This window comes from Pongo abelii, chromosome 7 (assembly GCF_028885655.2).
Source record: "Pongo abelii isolate AG06213 chromosome 7, NHGRI_mPonAbe1-v2.0_pri, whole genome shotgun sequence".
In the NCBI taxonomy this organism is placed as follows: Eukaryota; Metazoa; Chordata; class Mammalia; order Primates; family Hominidae; genus Pongo; species Pongo abelii.
In genome coordinates this window covers 81,870,329-81,883,625 of record NC_071992.2, presented here as the reverse complement: position 1 = coordinate 81,883,625, position 13,297 = coordinate 81,870,329, and the positions used below count along the sequence as shown (strand labels likewise).

Sequence of the window (13,297 nt, the reverse complement as noted above, 5' to 3'; positions counted from 1 at the left end):
GAGTGGGTTGTATCAGAGGCTATTGGTAATAGACTCTTGGAACTTTTCTGTACCTCTCCTCAAAATGTGAAGTGACTATTAAGAGTAGAGCCTTAGGGGACTTCTGAATCCAGCCAACATGGAGTAACAAGGACCAAATTGACCCTCCCACCTGAACCAACCAAAAGGAAAAAGGAAAAAGAGACAGACAAAATATATAAAACATCTGTTTTCAAGATACTGGGTATCAGCTGTGAAAGAAAATGATTCCTAAGCAAACAAAATTTACCCCCAGCTTACTACTTTCAGATACCTTACACACCATGACACAGGGAGGAATGAAGGAGAGCCCAGCAGACTCCCTGAGTTGAGAGGATGGGGCTATGAATCCAGGGAGAACAAGATGGTTAGAGTTCACAAGACAGTATACAAGAAGTTAAGTGCACAGAGAACCCTAGAGACCTGCAGAAGGTTCTCCCTGAGAATTTGACAATGCAGATCAGTGCATGCATGTGAAGAAACAATAAAAAGTACAGCAAAGAAAGAAAACATATGAAAGCATTAGACAGAATAGCAGTGGAAACTCACAGAGGGCCAGGAATAGTGGCTGTTCCCATCAGGTAGACTACAAACGTTCCCAACTTAATGGAGGTAGAATACTAAGAAGAGTCTTACCTTACTTAAACTGGGGAGGAATTAGCCCTAGAATAAATACTGCTTGGGTCCTGCCAAAAAAAAAAAACAAAACAACAACAACAACAACAACAAAAAACAGAAAAAAACACATGGAAGTAAGATCTGAAAGGATTGAACTATTTCCAAGTAATTTAACTCTATCTCAAATCAAAATCCAGGCATATTTGTAAGAATAGAAAAATATCCAGCATCCAGCAAGGAAAAAAATCACAATGTCTGACATTCAATATTGAATATGTGGCATTCAGTATTACAAGGCATGCAAAGAAACAGAAAAATATGACCAATAATGAGATTAAAAAGTAATCACTAGGGGCCGGGCACAGTGGCTCACGCCTATAATCCCAGCACTTTGGGAGGCCGAGGCGGGCGGATCACGAGGTCACAAGATCAAGACCATCCTTGCAAACACGGGAAAACTCCGTCTCTACTAAAAATACAAAAAAATTAGCCGGGTGTGGTGGCGCATGCCTGTAGTCCCAGCTCCTCAGGAGGCTGAGGCAGGAGAAGAGCGTGAACCTGGAAGGTGGGGCTTGCAGTGAGCGGAGATCGCACCACTGCACTCCAGCCTGGGCAACAGAGCGAGGCTCTGTCTCAAAAACAAACAAAGTAATCACTAAAACTGACCTGCAACTGACATAGATGTTAGAATTAGCTGACTAGGACATTAAAACAGTTATTATAATGGTAATGTAGGCAGGTCTTGGTGGCTCAAGCCTGTAATCCCACTTTGAGAGGCCAAGGTAAAAGGATCCCTTCATTTCAGGAGTTCAAGACCAGCTTGGGCAACATAGGGAGATCCCATCTCTACAAAATAATAATAATAATAATAATAATAACAATAGTAATATACTCAAAAAGTTAAGTAGAGACAAAGAAAGCATAAAATTTCTAAATCCAACTTTTAGATATGAAAACAATAATCTCTAAGGTGGAAAATACACTGGATAGGATTAACAGAAGATTAGACATTACAGAAGAAAAGATTAGTAAACTTGAAGACTGCAGTAGAAACTTTCTAAAATGTAGATAGAAAAAAGAATTAAGGCCGGATGCGGTGACCCACACCTATAATCCCAGCATTTTGAGAGGCTGAGGTGGGTGGATCACTTGAGGTCCAGAGTTCAAGACCAGCCTGGCCAACATGGCAAAATCCCGTCTCTACTAAAAATACAAAAATTAGCTGGGCATGGTGGCGCACACCTGTAGTCCCAGCTACTTGGGAGTCTGAGGCATGAGAATCACTTGAACCCAGGAGGTAGAGGTTTCAGTGAGCTGAGATTGTGCCACTGCACTCTACCCTGGGCAACAGAGTGAGACTCTGTTTCAAAAAAAAAAAAAAAAAAAAAAAGAAAGGTAAAGAGAATCGATGAGCTGTGGACAACTTTAAGCAGCCTAATATACTTGCAATTAGATTTCCTCAAGGAGAAGATAAAGATGGTGTTGGAGGATGGGATAGGAAAACACATTTGTAGAAATCATGGCTGACATATTCCCAAATTAGATGAAAACTATAAACTCACAGATCTGACAAGTGCAATGAATTGAAACACTAGAAACATGAAGAAAACTACACCAAGGCACATCATAATAAAAGTACTAAAAACCAGTGATAAAGTCTTAACAGCAGCCAGAAGAAAAGACATGTTATATATGGAGGAACAAAGGTAAAAATGTCAGCATATTTCTCATCAGAAATAGTACAAGTAGCTGGGCACAGTGGCTCATGTCTGTAATCCCAACACTTGTAGGAGGCTGAGGGGGGCAACGGGCAGATCACTTGGGGTCAGGAGTTCAAGATGAGCCTGGCAAATATGGTGAAACCCTGACTCTACTAAAAGTATAAAAATTAGCCGGGTGTGGTGGTGCACGCCAGTAATTCCAGTTACTCAGGAGGCTGAGGCAGGAGAATCACTTGTACCTGGGGGGCAGAGGTTGCAGTGAGCTGAGGTGGTACCACGGCACTCTAGCCTGGGTGACAGAGCAAGATTCCATTTCAAAAAAAAAAAAAAAATAGTACAAGAAGTAGAGCAACATCTACAACGTACTGAATAAAAAAATCTGTCAACCTAAAATTATTTACCTACCAAAAATATCCTTCAAAATCAAAGATATATAAAGCTATATAAAGATTTTTTCAGACAGAAAAAAAAAGTTGAAAAATTCATAACCAGTAGACTCATACAACAAGAAACATTCAAGGAAGCCCTTCAGACAAAGAAAAGTTATTCCAGATTTCTGGAAATAAAGATCTACTAAGAAATGAAGAGCACTTGAAATAGTAACAACAGAAGTAAACATATTTTGATTTTTTAATAATTTAAATCTCTAAAAGTTAACAAATTTAAACAAGAATAGTAATAACTTATTGTGGGTTTATATCTAATGTATCAGTAAAATATATGACAACAGTATTATAAAAGCTAGCATTAGAGACATGGAAGTATACTATTGTAAGATACATCCTATACGTGTAAGTATTCTATAAGTGATGTGGTATAATTCAAATGAAGATAGACTGTAATAAATTAAAGATATATACTTAAATCTGGTTGAGAGCGACAATAATCCAGAATGGCTACTCTGATCTATGTTGATAAGGAAAATGAAGAACCAGGCACCCTTGTGGCTACAAAGGATGGGCTGAAGCTGGGGTCTGGACCTTCAATCAAAGCCTTAGATGGGAGATCTCAAGTTTCAACATCACGTTTTGGCAAAACATTCGATGCTGCAACAGCCTTACCTAAAGCTACCAGAAAGGCTTTGGGAACTGTCAACAGAGCTACAGAAAAGTCAGTAAAGACCAATGGACCCCTCAAACAAAAACAGCCAAGCTTTTCTGCCAAAAAGATGACTGAGAAGACTGTTAAAGCAAAAAGCTCTGTTCCTGCCTCAGACGATGCCTATCCAGAAATAGAAAAATTATTTCCCTTCAATCCTCTAGGCTTTGAGAGTTTTAACCTGCCTGAGGAGCACCAGATTGCACATCTTCCCTTGAGTGGAGTGCCTCTGATGATCCTTGACGAGGAGAGAGAGCTTGAAAAGCTGTTTCAGCTAGGCCCCCCCTTTACCTTTGAAAATGCCCTCTCCACCATGGGAATCCAATCTGTTGCAGTCTCCTTCAAGCATTCTGTTGACCCTGGATGTTGAATTGCCACCTGTTTGCTCTGACATAGATATTTAAATTTCTTAGTGCTTTAGAGTTTGTGTATATTTCTATTAATAAAGCATTATTTGTTTAACAGAAAAAAAAAGATATATACTTAAATCCTAAAATAAAATAACCATTAAAAGGAAAAACAGGAGTTATAATAAGGGAACAAAGGACATAAAATGGGATAACAATGCTTAATCCAAAATAAGGCAGAAAATGAAGAAAAACGAAATGAAGAACAGATAAATAGAAAACAAATAGCAATATGAAAGACAAACTTGACCGGGCACGGTGGCTCATGCCTGTAATCCCAGCACTGTGGGAGGCTGAGGCAGGCGGATCACCTGAGGTTGGGAGTTCGAGACCAGCCTGACCAACATGGAGAAATCCCGTCTCTACTAAAAATACAAAAATAGCCAGGTGTGGTGGTGCATGCTTGTAATCCCAGCAGCTCAGGAGGGTGAGGCAGGAGAATCACTTGAACCTGGGAGGCAGAGACTGTGGTGAGTGGAGATCGCGCCACTGCACTCCAGCCTGGGCAACAAGAGCAAAACTCCATCTCAAAAAAAAGAAAGCTAGAGCAGCTATATGAATATATCAAGAATATTTCAAAGCAAATAATATTACCATGGAAAGAGAAGGTCATTTCATAATGGTAAAGGGGCCAATTTTTCAAGAGGACATAACAATTCTAAATGTTTACGTACCTAATAACAGAGCTTCAAAATATGTGAACAAAAACTGAAAATATTTCAAGAAGAAATAGACACACCCACAATTATAATTAGAAGTTTCAAAATCCCTTTCATAATAACCCAAGTAGAGAGAAAATCAGCAAGTATATAGAAGACCTAAACAACACTATTAACCATCTTGAGATTTGATTTATTTATTTATTTATTTATTTATTTATTTATTTATATTTTGAGACAGTCTTGCTCTGTCGCCCAGGCTGAAATGCAGTTGCAATCTCGGCTCACTGCAACCTCTCTGCCTCCTAGGTTCAAGCAATTCTCCTGCCTCAGCCTCTCGAGTAGCTGAGACTACAGGCACACGCCACCAGACCCAGCTAATTTTTGTATCTTTAGTAGAGACAGGGTTTTTCCATGTTAGCCAGGTTGGTCTCAAACTCCTGGCCTCAACTGATCCACCCACATCAGCCTTCCAAAGTGCTGGGATTACAGGTGTGAGCCACCACACCCGGCCAACTTAATTGATATTTGTAGAACATCCCAAAGTAGAATATATATACTTTTCATGTGTGCACAAGATAGTCACCAAGGCAGACCATATTCTCAGCCATAAAATCAATAAACTTAAAACAATTCAAATCACACAAAGTATGTTCTCTAACTATAATAAAATTAATTTAGAAATCAATAACAGCAACACATTTGGAAAACCCCATTTTTTTTTTTTTTTTTTTTTTTTGACGGAGTCTTGCTTTGTCGCCCAGGATGGAGGGCAGTGGCACCATCTCGGCTCACTGCAAGCTCCGCCTCCCAGGTTCATGCCATTCTCCTGCCTCAGCCTCCTGAGTAGCTGGGACTACAGGTGCCCACCACGGCACCCGGCTAATTTTTTGTATTTTTAGTAGAGACGGAGTTTCACCATGTTAGTCAGGCTGGTCTCGAACTCCTGACCTCAGGTGATCCACCCACCTCAGCCTCCCAAAGTGCTGGGATTACAGGCGTGAGCCACCATGCCTGGCCAAAATCCAAATATTTTGAATCCAAATATACAACCCTAATAACCCATGGGTCAAAGAAGAAATTGAAAGGGAAATTAGAACATATTTTGCACTGAATGAAAATGAAACCATAACATATCGAACGTTGTGGTGCACTAAACTAGTACTTAGAAGGTATTGCCCATATTGGAAAAGAAAAAAAATCTCAAATCAATGACCTCAACTTTCAACTCACCAACAATAAAAATAAGAGCAAACTGAACCATAGTGAGAGAAAATATTTGCAAATCACATTATCTCATAAGAGTCTAGCATCCAGAATACATAAAAAAATTGTTTAACTCAACAGCAAAGACAAAGAATCCAATTTAAAGTAGTCAAAAGACTTAAATAGACGTTTCTCCAAAGAAGATATACAAATGGCCACAGGCACATGAAGAGTTGCTCAACGACATTAGTCATTAGGGAAACGCAAATCAAAATCATAATGGGATACCAATTCACACTCACTAGGATGGCAATAATCAAAAAAGTGAAAACTAAGTGTTGGTGAGGATGTGGAGAAGTTGAAGCCTTGTACATTGGTAGTGAAAATGTAAAATGGTGTGGCTGCTGTGGAAAACAATTTTCAGGTTTCTCAAAAAGTTTAACGCAGTATTTCTGTATGACCCAGCAATTCTACTTCTAGATATATACCCCCAAAAAACCGAAAATAGGTATTCAAACAAATACTTGTACATGTTTGTTCACAGCAGCACTGTTCACAACACTCAAGAGGTGAAAATAACCCATGTGTCCATCAGCTAATGAATGGATCAACTGTGGTATATACATTCAATGGAATATTACCCAGCCATAAAAAGGAATGAAGTACTGATACATGCTACAAAATGAATGAACCTTTAAAACATTATGCTATATTTATATTTATATTCCATATAAATGGAATCATACAGTTCTTACCTCTGATGTCTGGTTTATTTCATTTAGCATAATGTTACAGACACTTAGCTCCATAGAAACGGAAAACAGATTGGTAGTTGCCAAGGGCTGTGGATTGCCTGAGACCAGCCTGGACAACATGGTGAAACCCCATCTCTACTGACAAAATGAAAAAAAAAAAAAAATTAGCCAGGCGTGGTGGAGCATGCCTGTAGTCCCAGCTATGGGAGGCTGAGGTGGGAGGATCACCTGAGCCCAGGAGGTTGAGGCTGCAGTGAGTCAAGAGCAGACCAATGCACTCCAGCCTGGGCAACTGGAGTGAGACCCTTTCTCAAAAAACAAAACAAAAACAAAAGATAATGTACAAATTAAATTCAGAAAAGGTACAATATAATTTTATTATTTAGAGATGTGGAGGGAAATATAATAAGGACTAAAAGCAGAAACATTTAAAAACATTTAACATGGTTCCTTCCCAAAATTAAATAAATTGACCTAACTGATAAGAGGAATTCTTTCAAATGACTTCAAAATAAAGGATATCTTTCCCTAGTGGAATAAACTCAAAGGACAAAAGAACTGTAAAAAAAAAATTATAAAAAAATCTTAAACTTTATTCAAGTAATCATTATATGAGATCATGTTCGTGTTGTAGAATAAAGAAAATGGGTCAGGTGTGGTGGTGCATGCCTGTAATCCCAGCACTCTGGGGGGCCAAGGCGGGCAGATCGCTTGAGCCCAGGAGTTCCAGACCAGCCTAGGCAACACAGTAAAACCCTGTCTCTATAAAAATTAGCCGGGTGTGGTGGCACATGCCTGTAGTTCCAGCTACTCGGGAGGCTGAGAGATAGCAGGATCACTTGAGCCCTGATGGTTGAGGCCGCAGTGAGTTGAGATCATGCCACTGCACTCCAGTCTGGGCAACAGAGCAAGACCCTGCCTCAAATAATAATAATAGTAATAATAACTTTTTAAAAAGGAAGAAAATTAGTAATTATCTTCATATCCTTAAGAACCAGGAATTCTGATGTAGGAGAAAGAAGATACAGATGGAGGTTAGGTTTAAAAAAACCAAAAAAACCTGTAGTACTGAATTTCAGTTGGAAGTATCAGTATGAATATATGTTGTATTTTATCTTTAAAATATACATATGTATATTTTATGTGTATATAAATATATGTATATACATATAAATACACATATATATTTATATGTATGTATTTCCTAGCTCTAGCATGGAAAAGGCTAAAATCAGTGACCAATCTAGGGAAACGAACACCCCTAGTACCAAGATTATGGTCCCTAAATATTTCCCACTAATATGAACTAGGGCTCCTTGGAGAATTGGCTGATTGCAGACCTGCAGCAGAAAATGTACAAGATGAGCCTGGAATGTCCTAACTTCCTTACTTTCCAGTATGATATCAATGACTACCAGAGTCATGTGAAAAACCTCAGAAACTAATTCAAAGATGGCAAAATCAATCATAAAAAAGAATCACCATTATGAATTGAAATATATTGAACATGTAAATCCAGGAATTTACAGATACTAAAAAATAGAAAACAAACCTCATGGGTTACCTTTCGATAACCTAAGGAACTAACTCATTATTTCAAAAACTGGTAAATAAAAGATAAGAATCAAGCCTATATCCTGCCTTCCAATATAAACTGCACTCCAGGTAACCAAATAGTCAATGAGGAGAAGTTTCTTGTTACAGAAGAATTCCAGGTAATGCATAAAGGCAGAATACTACCATTTTGCAATGAATTAATTAATGAATTAATGCATGTAGGCAATGATGATCAATGGCTGTTTATCTCATAAAAAGAGCGCTAACCAAACATTTTATGCCTCCTGATGGAAAAACACATCACTATGCAGTATTCTTGCCAAAATACTTGAATCGAAATCTCATTAAGTTTCTAACTCTAACTTCCAATTTATAGGGCCTGCAGGGGTCAGAAGTACATGTCAAATGACATCATAGGGATGCAATCAGTAAACTTTAGTGGGAGATCCTACAGGCTAAATGACCTGGTTTCTTTATTACATAAATTATAAGGGAAAAAAGAAAGGCAGCAGATATACAGAATAAAAGACTTAAAATGAGATATCAATTACCAATTGTATGGATCTTATTTAGATCTTGATTAGACTAAACAACTAAAAAAATTAGGAGGCAATTTGAGAATTCAAACATGACTAGATATCCAGTAATAAGAAATCATAAAAATAAAAATAAAAAAATCAGTGGGTTTTTTTTTAAGTGTGATGATGTTATATTTTTGTTTTTGCTTTTGTTTTTTGAGACGGGGTCTCACTCCGTCGCCAGGCTGGAGTGCAGTGGTGCGATCTTGGCTCACTGTAACCTCCAACTCCCTGGTTCAAGCAATTCTCCTGCCTCAGCCTCCCGAGTACCTGGGATTAAAGGCACATGCCACCACGCCCAGCTAATTCGTATTTTTAGTAGAGATGGGATTTCACCATGTTGGTCTGTATGGTCTCGATCTCCTGATGTCCAGCCGATGTTTTGTTTTTTAAAAGTCTATGTTATAGGCCAGGCGCCGTGGCTCACGTCTGTAATCTCAACACTTGGGGAGGCCGAGGTGGGTGGATCACGTGAGGTCAGGAGTTCACAACCAGCTTGGCCAACATGGTGAAACCCTGTCTCTACTAAAAATACAAAAGTTAGCCGGGCATGGTAGCAGGCGCCTGTGGCGGAGGTTGCAGTGAGCTGAGATTGCGCCACTGCACTGGGGGACAAGAACGAGACTTCATCTCAAAAAAATAAAAGTCTAAAAAGTCTATGTTATAGAGCTAATACTTAAATATTTACAGATGAAACAATCTGATGTTTGGGATTTGATTCAAAATTATGTGTGCATAGGGGCAGGGGAGTGCAACAAGATTTAGCCATAATTAGCTAACTGTTGAAATGGAGCGGTAGGCTTATGAAGGCTAATTATACTATTAGGATGACTTTTTTATGTTTGAAATTTTATATAATAAAAAGGTGGGTTTTTTTCTTTTAAAACATTTATTATTTATTTATTTTTTTTTAAGACAGTCTCACTCTGTTACCCAGGCTGAAGTGCAGAGATGCAATCTCAGCTCACTGTTACCTCCGCCAACTGGGTTCAAGTGATTCTCCTGCCTCAGCCTCCCAAATAGCTGGGATTACAAGTATGCACCACCACACTCAGCTAACTTGTGTATTTTTAGTAGAGACGGGATTTTGCCATTTTGGCTAGGGTGGCTCAAACACCTAGCCTCTTGTGATCCATCCGCCTCAGCCTCTCAAAGTGCTGGGGCGTGAGCCACCATGCCCAGCCCAAACTATTTTTATAATAACACAAAGATGTTATTTGCCTTTTTCTCTGTGTTGACATTTGCACTGATGGTACAAAAACAATAGTGACTAGAACTACTGGTGACTTGGCAGAAATCCAGGCAGTGAAACCACATTTCTTGTAGTCATTGTATTCTTCACCATCACTTGTAGTTAAAAAACAAAACACCCAAAAATCAGGTTCACTTAAGAATGTCTAGCTGGGCATGGTGGCATGCATCTGTAGTCCCAGCTGTTCAGGAGGCTGAAACCTGAAGCAGGAGGATTGCTTGAGGCCAGGAGTTTGAAGTTATAGTGAGCTATGATGGTACTACTATACTCCAGCCTGGGCAACAGAGTAAGACCCTGTCTCTAAAAATTAAATAAAAATTTAAAAGGAATGTCCTTGATAAAGCAGTAAATCTTTTACTGAATCTTGACCTTTGAGTACATTTACTTTTTTTTTTTTAATTTTTGAGACAGAGTTTCACTGTTGTTGCCCAGGATGGAGTGCAATGGTGAGATCTCAGCTCACAGCAACCTCTGCCTCCCTGGTTCAAGCGATTCTCCTGCCTCAGCTTCCCAAGTAGCTGGGATTACAGGCATGCACCACCATGCCTGGCTGAGTACATTTCTTTTTAATGTCCTGTGTGACAAAATAGAAAGTATACATAAAGCACTTCTGCTATATATCAAAATCCTATGATTAGAACAAAAGCCCTTGTGTGATTGTTTCAGATGCAATCTAAACTAGCTGCTTTTTCATAGAATCTCATTTTTACTTGAAATGATGACTGACAAATGATGGTATTTGCCAAACTTAAGTATTTGGCAGACATTTTCTTGAAAATGAACAAAGTGGCCGGGCATGGTGACTCATGCCTGTAATCCCAGCACTTTGGGAGGCCGAGACGGGCGGATCATGAGGTCAGAAGATCAAGACCATCCTGGCTAACATGGTGAAACCCTGTCTCTACTAAAAATACAAAAAGTTAGCCGCGCGTGGTGGCGGGTGCCTGTAGTCTCAGCTACTCGGGAGGCTGAGGCAGGAGAATGGCGTGAACCCATGAGGCGAGGCTTGCAGTGAGCCGAGATCGCGCCACTGTACTCCAGCCTGGGTGACAGAGCAAGACTCCGTCTCAAAAAAAAAAAAAAAAAAGAACAAAGTAAGCCTGTCACATCAAGGAAAACAACTCAATGTATTTGTTGGCAGTGATAAAATTCAAGCTTTCAAGCCAAATGTAGAGCTTTGGAAAATTTCTGCCACCATGACCTCGTCTGCTCTCCTCCACTGAGAAATTTTTCTGAGGCACTCACTTAGTGATACTAACAAATGTGATTTTTATAATATTGTTACATGAAATGTGTCAATATTTGGAAGGTCTGCATAAATCAGTGAACCAATATTTTCCAAATGACTAAAGAAATTACAAAGCCTTGCATGCATCAAAAATCCACTCAAAATGTAAGTGGCTGTAGTAGATTGAAGGGTGGCCACCAAAAACGATCTTGAGAGGAGATCATCCCAGATTATCCAGGTAAACCCTAAACCCAATGGCAAGGGTCCTTTTAAGAGACAGAAGAGGGGCTGGGCGTGGTGGCTCATGCCTGTAATCTCAGCAATTTGGGAGGCCGAGGCGGGTGGATCACGAGGTCAAGAGATTAAAACCATCCTGGCTACTGGGGAGGCTGAGGCAGGAGAATGGCGTGAACCTGGGAGGCGGAGCTTGCAGTGAGCTGAGATTGCACCACTGCACTCCAGCCTGGGCAACAGAGCGAGACTCCATCTCAAAAACAAAACAAAACACAACAAAACAAAAAAACCATCCTGGCCAAAATGGTGAAACAACGTCTCTATCAAAAATACGAAAATTAGCTGGGTGTGGTGGCACACGCCTGTAGTCCCAACTACTTGGGAGGCTGAGGCAGGAGAATTGCTTGAACCCGGGAGGTGGAGGTTGCAGTGAGCCGAGATCATGCCAGTGCACTCCAGGCTGGGTGACACAGCCAGACTCTGTCTCAAAAAAAAAAAAAAAAAAAAAGAGACAGAAGAGGAGAAGACACAGAGACACGTGGAAGAGAATGCCTTATTGGCCCAGCACAGTGGCTCATGCCTGACCTGTAATCCCAGCACTTTGGGAGGCCGAGGTGGGCGGATCACGTGAGGTCAGGAGTTTGAGACCAGCCTGGCCAACATAGTGAAACCGCATCTCTACTAAAAATAAAAAATTAGCTGGGTGTGGTGGCACACGCCTGTAGTCCCAGCTACTTGGGAGGCTGAGGCAGGAGAATCAGTTTAACTCAGGAGGCAGAGGTTGCAGTGAGCCAAGATCGTGCTACTGCACTCCAGCCTGGGAGACAGGGAGACAGAGTAAGACTCTGTCTCAAAAAAAAAAAAAAAAAAAAAGAAAAAAGAAAAAAGAAGGCCTTATTAAGACAGAGGCAGAGGGCCACCTGATGCCAGGAAAAGGTAAGGAACCCATCGTTTCCTAGAGTCTTTGGAGGGAGTGCAGCCTTTGATTTCCAGCCTCCAGAACCGTAACAGAATAAATTTTTGTTGCTTTAAGCTGGTGTAAATCTGTTACATCTGTTACAGCAGTCCTAGGAAACTAATACAATGACAAATGCATGTTAATGTAATTGAGCATAAAAATGTGTTGATATGGAGCCCTGAGAGGTGGTGCATGCTTGTAGTTCCAGCTACTTGGGAGGCTGAGGCAGGAGAAGCCCTTGAGCCCAGGAGTTTGAGACCAGTCTGGGCAATATAGCAAGACTCTATCTTAAAAAAAAGTGCATTAATATGGATTCAGGATCCACATTGTATCTAATATCTAAGAAGCTACTACTTAGCCAAGATTTTTGAAAAGGCTTTAAAAATACCCTGTTTTTTCCAACTACATATCTCTGTAAGACCTGATTTATATATCTATCTATAGATATAGATAGATATAGAGATATTTCACTCAAAACAACATATTGTAACAGTTTGAATGCGGAAACAGGTTTAAAGATTCAGTTGTCACCTACTAAGCCAGATATTAAAGAGATTTGCAAACAAAGAATATAATGCTAATTATTAATTTTTTCAGCTTTGGAAAAGGTTATTTTTTATAAAAATACTTTTTTGGTTGTTTTTGAGATGGAGTCTTGCTCTGTTACCCAGGCTAGAGTGCAATGGTGCGATCTCAGCTCACTGCAACCTCCGCCTCCTGGGTTCAAGCTATTCTCATGTCTCAGCCTCCCAAGTAGCTGGGATCACAGGCACCCACCATCACACCCAGCTAATTTTTGTATTTTTAGTAGAGACAGGGTTTCGCCATGTTGGTCAGGTTGGTCTCAAACTCCTGACCTCAGGTGATCCACCTGCCTTGGCCTCCCAAAGTGCTGGGATTACAGGCGTGAGCCACCTTGCCTGGCCTTAAAAATATGTTTTTAATGTTAACATGTAAAGGGTGTGTGTGTGTGTGTGTGTGTGTGTGTATATACATATAGTGTGTGTG

General features: G+C 40.0%; 1 pseudogene; it reads left to right on the top strand.

The window, feature by feature from the left end:
* The first annotated feature begins 3,236 nt into the window (after nt 1-3,236).
* LOC100446105 (putative pituitary tumor-transforming gene 3 protein) lies at nt 3,237-3,840 on the top strand (annotated as a pseudogene).
* The last annotated feature ends 9,457 nt before the right edge of the window (nt 3,841-13,297 follow it).